This window comes from Malus domestica, chromosome 16 (assembly GCF_042453785.1).
Source record: "Malus domestica chromosome 16, GDT2T_hap1".
Taxonomy (NCBI): Eukaryota; Viridiplantae; Streptophyta; class Magnoliopsida; order Rosales; family Rosaceae; genus Malus; species Malus domestica.
Genome location: NC_091676.1, coordinates 30,155,150 through 30,169,676, shown reverse-complemented (window position 1 = coordinate 30,169,676; position 14,527 = coordinate 30,155,150). Strand labels below are relative to the sequence as shown.

General features: G+C 37.1%; 1 long non-coding RNA gene and 1 other non-coding gene across 2 annotated transcripts in view; both read right to left on the bottom strand.

Moving 5' to 3' along the window:
• LOC139192840 (uncharacterized) overlaps positions 1 to 14,527 on the bottom strand; it is a 63,941-nt gene that overhangs the window by 46,267 nt on the left and 3,147 nt on the right. The window lies entirely within an intron of this gene.
• LOC114822363 (small nucleolar RNA R71) lies at positions 11,510 to 11,614 on the bottom strand. The gene has a single exon (XR_003770439.1). It is a non-coding gene; the product is annotated as a small nucleolar RNA R71 (small nucleolar RNA).

Sequence of the window (14,527 nt, the reverse complement as noted above, 5' to 3'; positions counted from 1 at the left end):
ATGGATAATGGTTCTCAATCGTTACCCGATTTAATAGCCCATAATCAATGCATAGTCTTAATGTCCCGTCATTCTTTTTCACAACAAAAACTGAGGCTCCCTAAGGTAATGTACTAGGTTAAATGGAACCTTTATCAATCAATTCCTGCACACTGAATTTTAATTCCCGTAACTCAGCAGGAGTCATTCTTTAATATAAGATTTGTACCTAGAAACCAATCCATGGTGAACTCCACATCTCTGCCTGGCAGCAACCCAGGTAACTCATCCGGAATTACAACAGAAAATGTCTAACCAACTTTTACATTTTCCACACTACTCAGTGTAGCATCATTTAGCACTATGTGAGCTAAGTATTCTTGGCAGCTTTTCAATAACGATCTCTTTGCTCTTACAACAGAATAATGGCACACCTCCTTTCACCTTGCTCGCCCACAAAAGTAATCTCTAGTGATTCAAGCCGATGGAAAGTAACTGATTTCCTGTAGCACTCTATATTGGCACAATCATAATGCAACCAATATGTGCCTAGAGTAGCATCGAAATCCACCATATCTAAAGGGATAAGATTCACTGACATAACTATATCTTCCACCACCACCGTACTACTGATAACCCGTTGTTGTCTTGATAAGTAAGTAATAATTCCTGAGGGTGCAATACTAGCATCCTGTCGTTCATTGGGAAATATATGTGATAGGAGCATATTTATGCAACTTAGTTAGCTTGTTTCCTGGCATTTACTTAGTTTAATTCTAGTTATTTTAGTACTTTAAGCTATTTTCGTGTGTTTGTAGGTTCAAATAACAAAGTTAGCAACAAAGTGCTATTTGGAGCATTTTGGAGCATTTTTGGGCCAAGATAGAATAGTGCAAGCATGGAGACATGAGGATGGACGTTTTTGAAGATTTGAAGGCTAGAAATCAGCATGTGTGTGTGCAAGTGTGTTGACCTACAACTACAAACATCCATCCACTACACCCATTACATCCACTCATTACCAAACATCCATCTACTACACCCATTACATCCACTCATTACCAAACATTCACCCACTACACCCATTACATCCACTCATTACCACAACATACACCACTACCACCTTAATTAGATGGTGGTCCTCTCCCTAGCCTATAAAGCCTATAAATACATCCACCCTTCACCATAACTAGGAGATCCATCCTAGCCGTGAGCACCTTACATTCATCCATATATTCCCACATCCCACAAACACATACAATTCCATTCCCTTGCCGTGGCATTCATCCAACCAAAAATCAAACACAAATCCATACATTCCCTTCCTTTTGTCGTGGCATCCATCCAACCTAAATACATTCATAACCTTTCCATAAATCCACACACATCCTTAGATACTTGTGCTGCAACAAGGTAGTGAAAACAAAGGTCCTTGGTGTTTCAAGCTTCAAACTTTGGAGCGTTTTAGGTGTACTTCGTTCTTGCTTTCAATATCTACTTTGTTATTTTCTGATTTTGTTGCAATTATGAGTAACTAAACCCCCCTTAGCTAGGGGGAAATTCAAAGCCATGAACATACTTGCAATATGAATTGATTACCTTCAGTTGTGATTTCATAAGTTGTGAATTCAATTTGTTTAGCTGCTAAGTATTAACTTATTCGTGTATGTTTATTAAGAGTGCACACTTAGTTTGCATGCATGAATATGATGCTAGAGTATAAGGGAGTTTCACCTAATAGTTACAAACTTATATTCACAAGTAGTCGAGGTCGCTTATAAACGATCGCGTTAAATGAATTCTTGGCAGGAGTTTCATGCTCATCATAGTAACGAATGCCTCGTCAATACTTATAGTTTTCATAATGCTTAATGATCTTTGATTGTATCTTTATTGTGCTGTTTACGTAAAGGACTTTTGAAGAATGCTTGAATTGTTGTATGCGCTTTCCTATCCAATTCAATAACTTAAGGAGAACTTGAAGGTTAATTTAAGCGGACTTAATTAACTTGGGGTGTTGAGTTTCATGATTTATCGAAAGAACAACTGAAAATTGGTTTATGTGCAAGTGTGTCATGTGTGGAGAAGAACCCTCTAGCTAGCCCATCATCCATAGATTACCCAAATTCGTCCCAAAAAACTGTTTTAGTTTACAATCTGTTTGTTTTGTTTTCAAATTCATCAAAATCAAATCCCCCTTTACTTTAAAGTGTTTTATTAGTCAAAATCTGTTTGATTTGTGTTTTTAAGTGTCTTGAGTCAAGTTATAACCTAATTTCATCCAAAACCATCCCTAGAGTCAGTTTAGAGTCTAATTCATTGTTTTAAGCTGTTTTAAGTCTTTTAAACTAGTTTGAGTCTTTTTAGTTTGTATTGCATCTTTTGAGTCTAGTTTGGTGTTTTAAACTTAATTTTACGTTTTTAAGTCAGTTTCAGGTGTTTTAGCAATCCCTCCTAATCCCCGGCCTAGAACGATCCCTACTTACATTCTTTACTACAATTGACAACAAGAGGGTTTAATTTGTGTGTTAAGTAATTTTCACATCAATATGTGTACCCTTCTATCGTACTCATTCACTACTTTCTTAGGCAACATCGTCCAAAACAATCAAGTTTCCGCATCACGACCAATGAACTCTGGCAAAGTGACCAAAATATTTAACGTATCCATAATCAAGTCCGAATGACTCAAAGCATTTTGCAGTGATATCTTAACACGTCATTGGCTTGTTTTCATCCCTTACGACCTCTATTAGCTTGATTACTTCACCCCTACACACCACGGCCTATCTGACCATAGCTAATGAATCCAGGAACTTGCTAGATCGGCGTTGGTGGTGGCAAAGAAGACTGTTGGGCATCTACTGATTCTGGGGACAATTTACAGCTCTATGTCCCATTAGTCCACATGAAAAAAATCTGCTGATTTCTCGCCTACACTCTCCAAAGTGACTATTATTGTATTTACGGTACAACGTACATTTCCTTTACCAATATCTTCCTGCCTCTGGAATCTAGGACCTCCAGTAATTTTACCACCTCTCATCTGACTAGTGGTACTAATTCCTCTGCTGGAAAAACCAGAACTAGCTTCACTTCTTTTGAAGTTTTGAGTTTCTCAAAGTCCTTGAGATGACTGACCTTTACTTTTGTCATCTTTCCTCTGATTCCCATTCTTTTCCTCTCCTTCATCATTATTGCTGAACATATTCTCAGAGTCTTCAACAAAATTTCGTAAAACTTCGGGTAAGAAACAGAATGGGTAGTGATCGCCAAAGAACACTACATATTCTTATTACTCAGCTTAAAATGACGTAACATCTCAACCGGATTAGTAGCAACATCCGAATGGTAACGAGACAAGTCAATAAACCTTCTATAATGCTCATTCGTCGACATCTTTCCTTGTCTCAAATTTGTAAACTCTTGATTCTTATCATCCATACATGCCGGAGGAATAAATCTTTTCTTAAACAATTCCTTAAACAACTCTCAACCAGCAAATTCCTCTAGCATCAATTAATAAGCCTTATGTCTCCACCAGGATGCAGATTCAATACTCAGAAACCAAGTAGTTATCTTGATCCACCTTTCAAAAGGAAGATTCCCTTGACTTTACATAACGCTTAACGTCTTTTCCAAATGATCGAGCCATCGCTCTGCTCCCTCAGGTCCTTCATTTTCCCTAAAATGATTCAGTTTCAACTTATAACCATTCTCAAGGGAAGTCATTTGGGAAGGACAGATAACAAGCGGAATCATATTAGCAATAGCTTTCCCGAACTGAGTTATATCAGGGAAACTAGGCTCATCTGAACGACGTGACTCTCTAAGAGGCGGTATAGTTCTGATAGACGGCACTAAGAGAATCCTTAAGATATACAGGACTGCAACCTAAGCTCTGATACCAAACCGACACACCCCGATCGAAGTCGAGACGTGCTGGCCGTCACGTAAGAGTGACGTAGCCATGAGCGCAAAGCAGAAGCGATAAAGAGTAAGAGAAATACTAACAATTTAAAACCTATTAACTAACAATCCGATTTAAGAAAGGATGCTAGTGAGAGATTAAGTGTATAAATACACTTTCAGAGCAATACGAGCGTCTAGTTGCAGTTGAGTAGGATGATTACTAAAATACAACACCCGAAGATGAATCCAACTTTTTCAGATTCTATCAGAACACCTTTAGAGTCCTCGTGGCCACCAAACTCTGCTATCTAAGACCTGGAGGGGCGAAAAACAAAGTTGGGTGGGTCAGTAAAACACATTTATACAAAAAACTTATTTTCCTTTGAATATACTAACCCCTCGCCGTAAAACAAGTATATGGTTACTTTCCCAGAAAATAGATATAAGCATATACATAAATAAATAAATAAATAAATAAATAAATAAATATATATATATGAACGCGTATCAAATAATTTCATGCTTCACATAATCATAAACTTATGCATATATGCCATACCAAGATATAGCAAGTAATTAATTTAGGTAAGAATGATTTCATGGAAATATGATATATTAGCCGGAACTCCTGTGGTAGTCTGTATGACTGAATTCATAGCTCAAACTCAATCTAGTCGGGGTCACTATTATGACCTATATGGTAATATTCTACACATAAGTCGGAACCACTAAAAAGGGTCTGTACGACAAGATTGGGTGAGATACAGTTATGCTCAATTCTACTTTCTCAATACTAGCTGTGCGATAATACGTTAGTCACCTACGAGTCGAAACCACTTATAGTGGTCTATACGACAAGACTGTGCACCTAATTGGATCCAATGTGAGCATATGGTGCGGGAGGTGACATCAAATATTGCTTAAAAATAACATTGGCGGTCCACTGGCCACGTGCCGCCGCATGCGCCGCCGTGGGTGGTAGTCGGCTGCCCCGGCTCGCCGGAAAATCTAACTATTTCAAAAAATTCTTAACAAATACAGAAATGAAGATCTCAAATAGTAGAGCAAACTTTATACATGTGGCCAAGTCCAATTTGGCTTGGAAACACTTCAATTTCACCAAAATCCGTATGAACCCTAGAAATGGGTGAGTTCCAATTCGTCCTCAAATCAACTCCGCCGTCCCAACCAATGCTTGGGCTTTGTTCTAGGCCTCAAGATGAAGCTAGGGGTGGTAGTGATTGGAAGAAATTGCTTAAAAAACTGGAGGATTTCGAAGACAAACTCGTGGCACCCACGGGTGCGTTTTTCACCATACCACCACTAAATTTCAAGATTTTGGGGTGAAACATGAAGAGTGAAGGTCTAGGTGTTGATTGGGAGTGATACCTTGATCCAATTTGTGAGAAATCCAGTGAAAATCGTCGAAAAAATAGAGATGGGTGTGCGGGTGCACGGGTTGGGGAAAACCCGTTTCTTCCTTTTTCCCCCACTTCTCTCCTTTCTCCTTTCTCTCCTTTCTTGCTTTCTGATTGGCTTGGCTTTTCTCTCTCTTCTCTCTATTCGCCCAGCTCTCTCTCCTTTCTCTCCTAGAGCTCCTGCTCTCTTCCTCTGGTTGGGCAGCTTTGCCCAATCTCTTATTCTTCTTTTTCTTCTACCAGCCACGCACACACACACGCACGTGACCTCCCTTCTTCCTTTTATTTTCTTTCCTTTCCATCCATTTTAACACTTACATACATAACACACCACAACGCTCATAACGAGGGGTAAAATAGTAAATTCACGTCCTTGATAATAAAATAATACATATCTTTGGAACGAGATGTCACACATAAGTTATCCCCACATGTTATCCAATCCAAGTCTAAAACTGCTCCAAAATGCTTCATTTGATCATTTATTGTCATCCTTACCAACTGAAACTTCAATAAAATGAAAATAACATAAATCACTATAACAATTGAGAATTAACTAATTAGATGCAAAGAAATAAGAAAACAAAGTCGCATAAACATGCTCCTATCATCAATCTAATTATAAGACTAAAATCATGTTTGTTTAAATAGTTTGATTGATGTCCTTAGCATCACTTAATGGATTTAACTCTTGCACTTATGCATTCAATACCACACAACAAATCCAAATAATAAATTTAAAATAGAATTACTTAAAGATCAAGGATAGAGATATTATTCTTCACATAGTTCTAGCAAATAAGTGATGTACCCACGTGCTATATTTTAATAAATAATTATTGATATACTTTAGAATATAAAATAAATACATATAATTATATTTTAAGAAATAGGTACATTCAATAAAAAAATAAGGGTACAAATTATAATTGAAAGGAACATTGGTACAAATTTAAACAATGGGTAAAAATTATAAAGAGAAATATATGAAAATACTAAAACAATATATGTAAAAAATGTGATTTTCAAATAATGGTGTAGATAAAAATTTAAAAAAAAAATTGATAAAGAATGAAAATAATGTTTCAATTAATGAAAAAGAAAAATAAAGAATTAGAACCTAATTTATTGCTTATCATACACGTTAACTTTGTCTTTATTTTATGTTTTTCAATAGCTTTTGTTGGTTAATTTTAAGGAAAATTTTTGTCCTAAATAAGAACTTATAAGAACATTTAAGCATACATATAACTTTATAAAGTACGCATACACTAAAAAACAATTATATAACCTATCACTTTCAAAGCCTAGTTAATGGTAAGCTTTAAGACTCTTTATAAAATAAAGAGGAGAGAATTAGAGCTTCCATTACCTTTGAAGCTCATCCTTGATTACACAAGGGATTCACTCAAGTGGAGGGCCTTCAAGTTCACTCCAACTCCTTGAATATTTCCTTGTGTTTGTGTTCTTCTCTCCTTAGATGGATGGTTGGTTCTTTGCTTCTTCTTTACTCCTTAAGGATTTGAGGATAGGAACTCCAATGTTTGCAAGGTTGCAAACCTCTAAGTCTCCACATGAAGGATGTGGTGTGAAGAAGAGATGGATTGACTTCGAGGAGCTTTGATGCTAGTAAAACTCCTCAAAGTGGCCGACATCTATGTAGAGAGAAATAGAGAAAATGTTACACTCTTTGCCTTAAAAAAAACCCTAATGAAGGAAAGGCTATAAGGACACTTGTTATACCTCCCTCCGTTTGAGTAACAAACTTATCAATAAGCTCACTCATATGCTATGGCCAGCCATCCCCTTTTAGTTGGGTTAATTGCTCATTTCAATTATAGTTGTCATACAACTAAACTCTATGTGCCTCATGACCAAAACTCGTTTAGGTCGTGAAACCCGAAACTAACTTAAAAGCCATATATGAACCCTTTGTGTGATTAATTAACTAATTAATTAATCTAGACCATGCTCAATTAAACTAGTTAATTTCTTATCCATCTCATTAATATTTCTTCACATTCATCCTTACTCGGTGTACGATCCATTAGGTTCCAATTAGCGAGGAAGTGGGCAACTGTAACTCTTAAAATCGATTGTGAATTGAATGTTAGTTTCAATTCTCACTCTGATGAAGATTAGTGTTTGTTAATCTTTAGGGCTTCCACAAACCATGAGTGATACCTAATGATGCGAAAATTACTTCACACACAAATTAAACCCTCTTGTTGTCAAATTGTAGTATAAATGCAAGTAGGGATTGTTCTAAACTGGGGATTAGTAGGACTTGCTAAAACCTCTAAACTTACTTAAAAACATATAAACAAAGTTAAAAACACTAAACTAGACTCAAAGAACTTAAAACAAACTCAAAGGACTCAGAACAAGTTAAAAACGCTCAAATTTGCCTAAAAACACAAACTGGGCAGATTTGGACTCTAACACACTTTTGGGACACCTAAAAACACAAATCAAAAGAGATTTTGACTAATAAAACACTTTAAAGTAAATGGGGTTTTGGTTTTGATGAATTTGAAAACAAAACAAGTAAATTAAAGAACTAATGAAATCTGCACGAATTTGAGTAAATTGAAATGATGGAAGGCTAGCTAGGAGGTTCTTCTCCACACATGACATACTTGCACATAATCCAATTTTCAGTTGTTCTTTTGATCAATCATGAAACTCAACACCCTAGGTTAATTAAGTCTGCTTAAATTAACCTTCAAGTTCTCCTTAAAATATTGAATTGGATGGGAAAGCGCATACAACAATTCAAGCATTCTTCAAAAGTTCTTTATGTGAACAGCACAATAAAGATACAATCAAAGATCATTAAGCATTATGAAAACTATAAGTATTGACGAGGCATTCGTTACTATGATGAGCATGAAACTCCTGCCAAGAATTTATATAATGCGATCGTTTATAAGCGACCTCCACTATTTGTGAATATAAGTTTGTAACTATTAGGTGAAACTCCTTTATACTCTAGCATCATATTCATGCATGCAAACTAAGTGTGCACTCTTAATAAACATACACGAATAAGTTATCAATCAAGCAGTTAAACAAATTGAATTCACAACTTATGAAATCACAACTGAAGGTAATCAAATCATATTGCAAGCATGAACATGGTTTCGAATTCCCCCTAGCTAAGGGGGGTTTAGTTCCTCATACTCACAAAGCAAAGATAAACAAATTTAGACATTGAAAACAAAAGAATGAAAACACCTAAAAACGCTCCAACAATCCAACTTGAATGGCAAGCACATCTAAGGGTCCTCCTTGTTCTCTTTGTTGCGGCACAAAGTGTGGTTTGATGGATGAGTGGTAAATTATGGTGGTGGATGGATATAGTTGAGTTATGGTGAAGGGTGGATGGGTGGATTGTCTTCTCCCCTTTGTTATGGTGAAGGGTGGATGTATTTATAGGTTAGGGAGAGGACCACCATCTAATTAAGGTGGTAGTGATGAGTGTTGTGGTAATAAGTGGATGTACTGGGTGTGGTTGATGAATGTTTGGTGGATGTAATGGGTGTGGTGGATGAATGTTTGGTAATGAGTGGATGTAATGGGTGTGGTGGATGAATGTTTGGTAATGAGTGGATGTAATGATTGTTGTGGGTGGATATTTGGTAATGAGTGGATGTAATGGGTGTAGTGGATGAGTGTTTGGTAATTAGTAGTGTTTGGTAATGGGTGAGTGTTTGGTAATGAGTGGATGTAATGGGTTTGGTAATGAGTGGATGTAATGGGTGTAGTTGATGGATGTTTGGTAATGAGTGGATGTAATGGGTGTAGTGGATGAGTGTTTGGTAATGAGTGGATGTAATGGGTGTAGTGGATGAATGTTTGGTAATGAGTGGATGTAATGGGTGTAGTGGATGAGTGTTTGGTAATGAGTGGATGTAATGGGTGTAGTGGATGGATGTTTGGAGTTGTAGTTTAACACACTTGCACACACACATGCTGATTTTTAGCCTTCGAATCTTCAAAAACGTCCATCCTCATGTCTCCATGCTTGCACTATCCAATCTTGGCCCAAAAATGCTTGATGAGTAGATTTTATATTATATATTTTACCCTAATCTTAGTATATTTTGGTTAATATATTGGAAGAATTTTGATACTTTGAATTGTATTTTCAATATAGGACTTTCGACTTCCTCTGGAGCAAAACAGGAACAAATGGACGAATTTTGGAGTAATTCCAGTTGGAGAACGTTCGTGAGTCACTTAGCTTGATCGTATCAAAAATTGGGATTTTTCCACCAAGCGGTTTTTTTCTGACGATGAAATAAAGAAGCAGTGCGCAGTGCTGGAAAATGACGTTTTTGGGCTTAAATTGCGTTTTTGGAGCCCAAGATGACCTCGGATGGGTTCGTGGCCTTCTGGAAAAGTGTTCAGAATATTCCAAACATCAAATCCAGCTATATTGGGCCAGTTTTGGAGCAGCTTATGGGTCAAAACGTGGCCGTTCAGATTTTAGACGAATTTTATCATTTAATTTAGGGTTATGTTTCCTAGGGTTTATGGGGTGGCTTGACAAATATATTGCTGAGCCGTCTACAGTTTTATGGACGCTTTCTTTTATGCAATTTTGGAGACAGAGAGAATTGTTAGGGTTTTGAAGACTTTTTACTTGAAGGTGCTTTCAATCCTTTTCTTGAATATATTTTCTATGATTTCAATTATGAATATGCGGAACTAATTTCTTTTGCTAGGGCGAAACCTTAAGCCTTAGCATGAATATGTGATTTTTATTTAATTGCTTATGATCGATTACATGCATACTATGAATTGTTAATTACCGGGATAAAAACTATATAATTGTTTTAATGCCTGATCATCATTAGGATCTTTAGAAAAGTAATTCGATGCAATTTTGGTCGGAAGGTTCCCTGAAATTGACGCTGGCTTCTTGTGATTAATAATTGTAATTTCGCTTAGGATGAATATCACGTCTTAAGGATTGCATGGTTTTTCAAAGGATTTTCATAAAGCATAATGAGTCTTTCATGTTCAGATTTGATCCGAACGTCCGGACGGGTTGCATGTTAGATATCCGTTCTATGTTGGAGGTTCCAAGTAGAATATGAATTAGGAAAATCTAACCTTCAAAGTGGCATGTGTAGATTATAAGTAATTGGTAAAAATTCATAGGATTGCTAGGTGATGGTGGAACCCTAGTGCTTTCTTAATTTTATTCTCCCAAAACTGTTTTCTTTTCTCTTTAGCTCTAATATTGCAGATTGTTTATTTTACTTCATTAATTTCGTTTTTATTTTAATTAGGTTATAAAATCAATCACTTCAATTTCTACTTTACAATAATTAAATGGAATCTGATTAGTTCGAATTATTTAATAATCCCTGTGGAGACGACCTTGCGAAATCCGTTTATACTACAATAACCTTGTGATTCTTGCAAATAAAATAGGAGGTTTAAGCCCGTTCACATGAGTAGTAAAAATCCTATCAAGAAAATGGTGCCGTTGCCGGGGATTATTTAAAATAATCCCTACGAATCAGATTTTCAATTAGTTATTGCTGTTTATACATATAAAAAAAATTTAATTTTCGTTTTCATTTTCTCTTTACAGATTACAACAGTACAGCGGTGTAGATTTCAAAAATCTGTGCATGGTCAGCACCCGTTCAACAGTGCAAAAATTGATTCCATTTGATCCAGAACTTAAGCAGAATTTAAGGAGAAAATGCAGGGAGCGAACTTTGCAGAGGGTTCCTCCTCTGCAGGTAACTTGTCTACAATCTTTAAATTTTGGGGACCTGCACAACAAAGATAAAATGGCGTTTGTAATTCCAGAGGCAGGTCTGCCCCTGGGTGATTCACTGACAGCCCATACCACAAATATACCAAGTTGCATTACTTATCCGGCAGTGGAGGAAGGGACTGCATTTGAAATAAAACAGCACATGTTGAATATTCTACCTACGTTTCATGGGTTATCATCTGATGATCCTAACATGCACATTGCAGAATTTTTAATGGGGTGCAAAAACATTTTGGTGAGGGGATTTTCAGCCGAATCTATTAAGCTGCGTTTATTTCCATACACACTGAAAGATCAAGCAAGGAGGTGGCTCCTCACACTCCCATCTGGAAGCATTAGTACTTGGGCCCAACTTAGCGAAAAAATTTTAAACAAGTATTATTCGGCGTCTAAGACTCTTGACATGAGAACTTAGATTTTATCTTTCGCCCAAAAACCAAATGAAGAGTTTCATGAGGCGTGGGAGCGGTTTAAGGAGTTGATTAGAAAATGACCACATTCGGGTATTAACACTACTGATCAAATGCATATATTTTTCAGAGGGTTGAATATGACTACAAAAACTCTTGTCAACGCTTCTTGCGGAGGTTCGTACAAGGATAAAAATGCCCAAGAGGCTTGTTTGTTATTTGAAAAAATGGTAGCGGATACACAACAGTGGGCAGTTGAGCAGCCACAATCTAGGTTTGTTTTTGAGATGTCTAACGGCTCTCCATATGTTACAGCAGAAATTGAAAAAATGGAGAAAAGGCTTGACGCAAAATTTGACATGTTATTACAGAGAATACCAAGTTCCCAGGTTGCTGTACAGCAGCCCTTACAAGCTGCTTGCAGCATTTGCAACATGATAACTCACGATTTTATGAGCTGCCCACATAAAGATGTTTCTCCATATTTTACAGCAGAGCAAGTTAATGCATTTACCAATTTCCAGCGCCCTCGATATGACCCGTATTCTAATTTCTACAACCCAGGTTGGAGAGATCATCCTAATCTAAGGTGGGACAAGGAACAGCACACGAGGCCTCAATTTCAACAGTAGGTACAGCAACCTGCTGCACCTAAGGCTGCTTGGGAGGTTGCAATTGAAAAATTGGCAAAGATTACCACTCAAGAAATTCAAAATCTACAGGCAATAGTGAAAAACATGGAAAAACAGATGGGGCAGATTGCTTTGCAGGTTTCTGGAAGGGCACCAGGTACAGTTCCCAGCCAAACCGAACCAAATCCAAGGGGAGGTGCAGATTGCAAGGCAGTTAGAGTTCTACGTTCTGGTAAAAGTTTTGATAACAGGGATGAAAATTGCGTTCAAAATTCGCGGGTGGCTTCACAGCCAAAAACAGATTCGGGGAATGTTGAAAAATCTGCCAATTCGAAAGATTCTGAACAGTCATTGAGCCACCTATGCCTTATCCTGAAAGGTTGAAGCCTAAAGTTAAAGATCAACAATTGACAGAATTTATGAAGACTTTGTCTAAGGTTCAGATTAATTTGCCGTTAATTGATGCCATCAAGAACATTCCGTCTTAAGCCAAGTTTTTTAAGGATGTTTGCACAAAGAAAAAGAAGCTTGTTGATTTTGAGAAAGTGATTCTTACAGAACAGTGCAGCGCTGTTCTGCTTCACAAGTTGCCCTCAAAGAAACAAGATCCAGGGAGTTTTACAATTTCATGCACAATTGGAAATTCTCATTTTAAACGTGCTTTAATTGATTTAGGTGCTAGTATTAATTTAATGCCTTTTTCTGTTTTTCAGAGACTGGGATAAAGAGAAATCAAGCCTACATCAGTTATTCTACAACTAGCGGACCGTTCAGTTGCTTTTCCAAGGGGTATTATTGAAGTCCTAATTATTAAAGTGGATAATCTCTATCTTCCTGCAGATTTTGTGATTTTGGATATGGATGAAGATATGCAAACATCGATTATTTTGGGACGCCCTTTCATGGCAACAGCTAGAACGTTAATTGATGTAGAGGCTGGAACACTTACACTTAGAGTGCAAGATCAATCTGTTGTGTTCAGTTTGTTTGAAGCTACTAAAAGGCCAGGTGATGTGCATGATTGTATGTGTGTTGATGTGCTTGACAGCTTATTACATGTTGAAATTATGCCACGTTTGACATCTGATCCATTGTTAAATGTGTTGCATGGGTTTGAGAATAAAAATACAGAAGATGAAGCGGTTTTTGAGTATGTTTCAGCTTTGGAAAGTGTTCCTTTTCAACCCCCACGTTGGAGGCACGTTTTTGAAAGTTTGGGGGAACCCAAAAAGCTGTTGCAGCCTTCTAAGGTACAGCCACCTAAACTGGAGTTAAAGGTGCTTCCAGAACACTTGAAATATGCTTATTTGGGTGCAGATTCTTCGCTGCCAGTTATTATAGCTGCTGATTTATCATCAACAGAAGAAGATAAATTGTTGCGCATTTTAAGGAGTCATCAAGATGCAATTGGCTGGACTATAGCTGACATTAAAGGGATCATCCCTACAATTTGTATGCATAAAATTTTGATGGAGGATGAAGTAAGACCTGCTATTGACGCTTAACGTCGTTTGAATCCGATTATGAAAGAAGTTGTTTGTAATGAAGTTATGAAGCTTTTAGATGCTAAGATGATCTATCCTATTTCAGATAGTAAGTGGATTAGTCCAACTCAAGTGGTGCCAAAGCGTTCTGGTATTACAGTTGTGAAGAATGATAATAATGAACGTGTGCCTACTCGTTTGACCACTGGGTGGCGTATGTGTGTTGATTATAGAAAGATCAATGCAGGTACTAGAAAAGATCATTTTCCATTACCATTCATTGATCAAATGTTGGAAAGGTTGGCTGGTCGTGCTTTCTACTGTTTTTTGGATGGCTATTCAGGGTACAACCAGATTCCAGTTGCCCTTGAGGATCAAGAAAAGACAACCTTTACTTGTCCTTTTGGGACTTTCGCATATAGAAGAATGCCTTTTGGTTTGTGCAATGCGCCTGCCACGTTTCAGCCTTGCATGATGAGCATATTTACCGGGTTAGTTGAACATGTAGTTGAGGTATTTATGGATGACTTTTCTGTTTTTGGGGATTCTTTTGACCAATATTTGTAGAATTTATCTCTAGTTCTTGAAAGGTTCATTAAGACCAACCTGGTTTTAAATTGGGAAAAGTGTCATTTCATGGTTAAGCATGGAATTGTCCTAGGCCACTTGGTTTCTAACAGGGGTATTGAAGTTGATAAGGCTAAAATTGATGCAATTGAAAAGTTGCCACCCCCAACAACTGTTAAGAGTGTTCGATCTTTTCTTGGCCATGCCAGGTTTTATAAACGGTTCATCAAGGATTTCTCCAAGATTAGCCGACCATTGTGTAATTTATTGGCTAAGGATGCTCCTTTCGTTTTTGATGAGGCTTGTTTGGAGGCTTTCAAGAAGT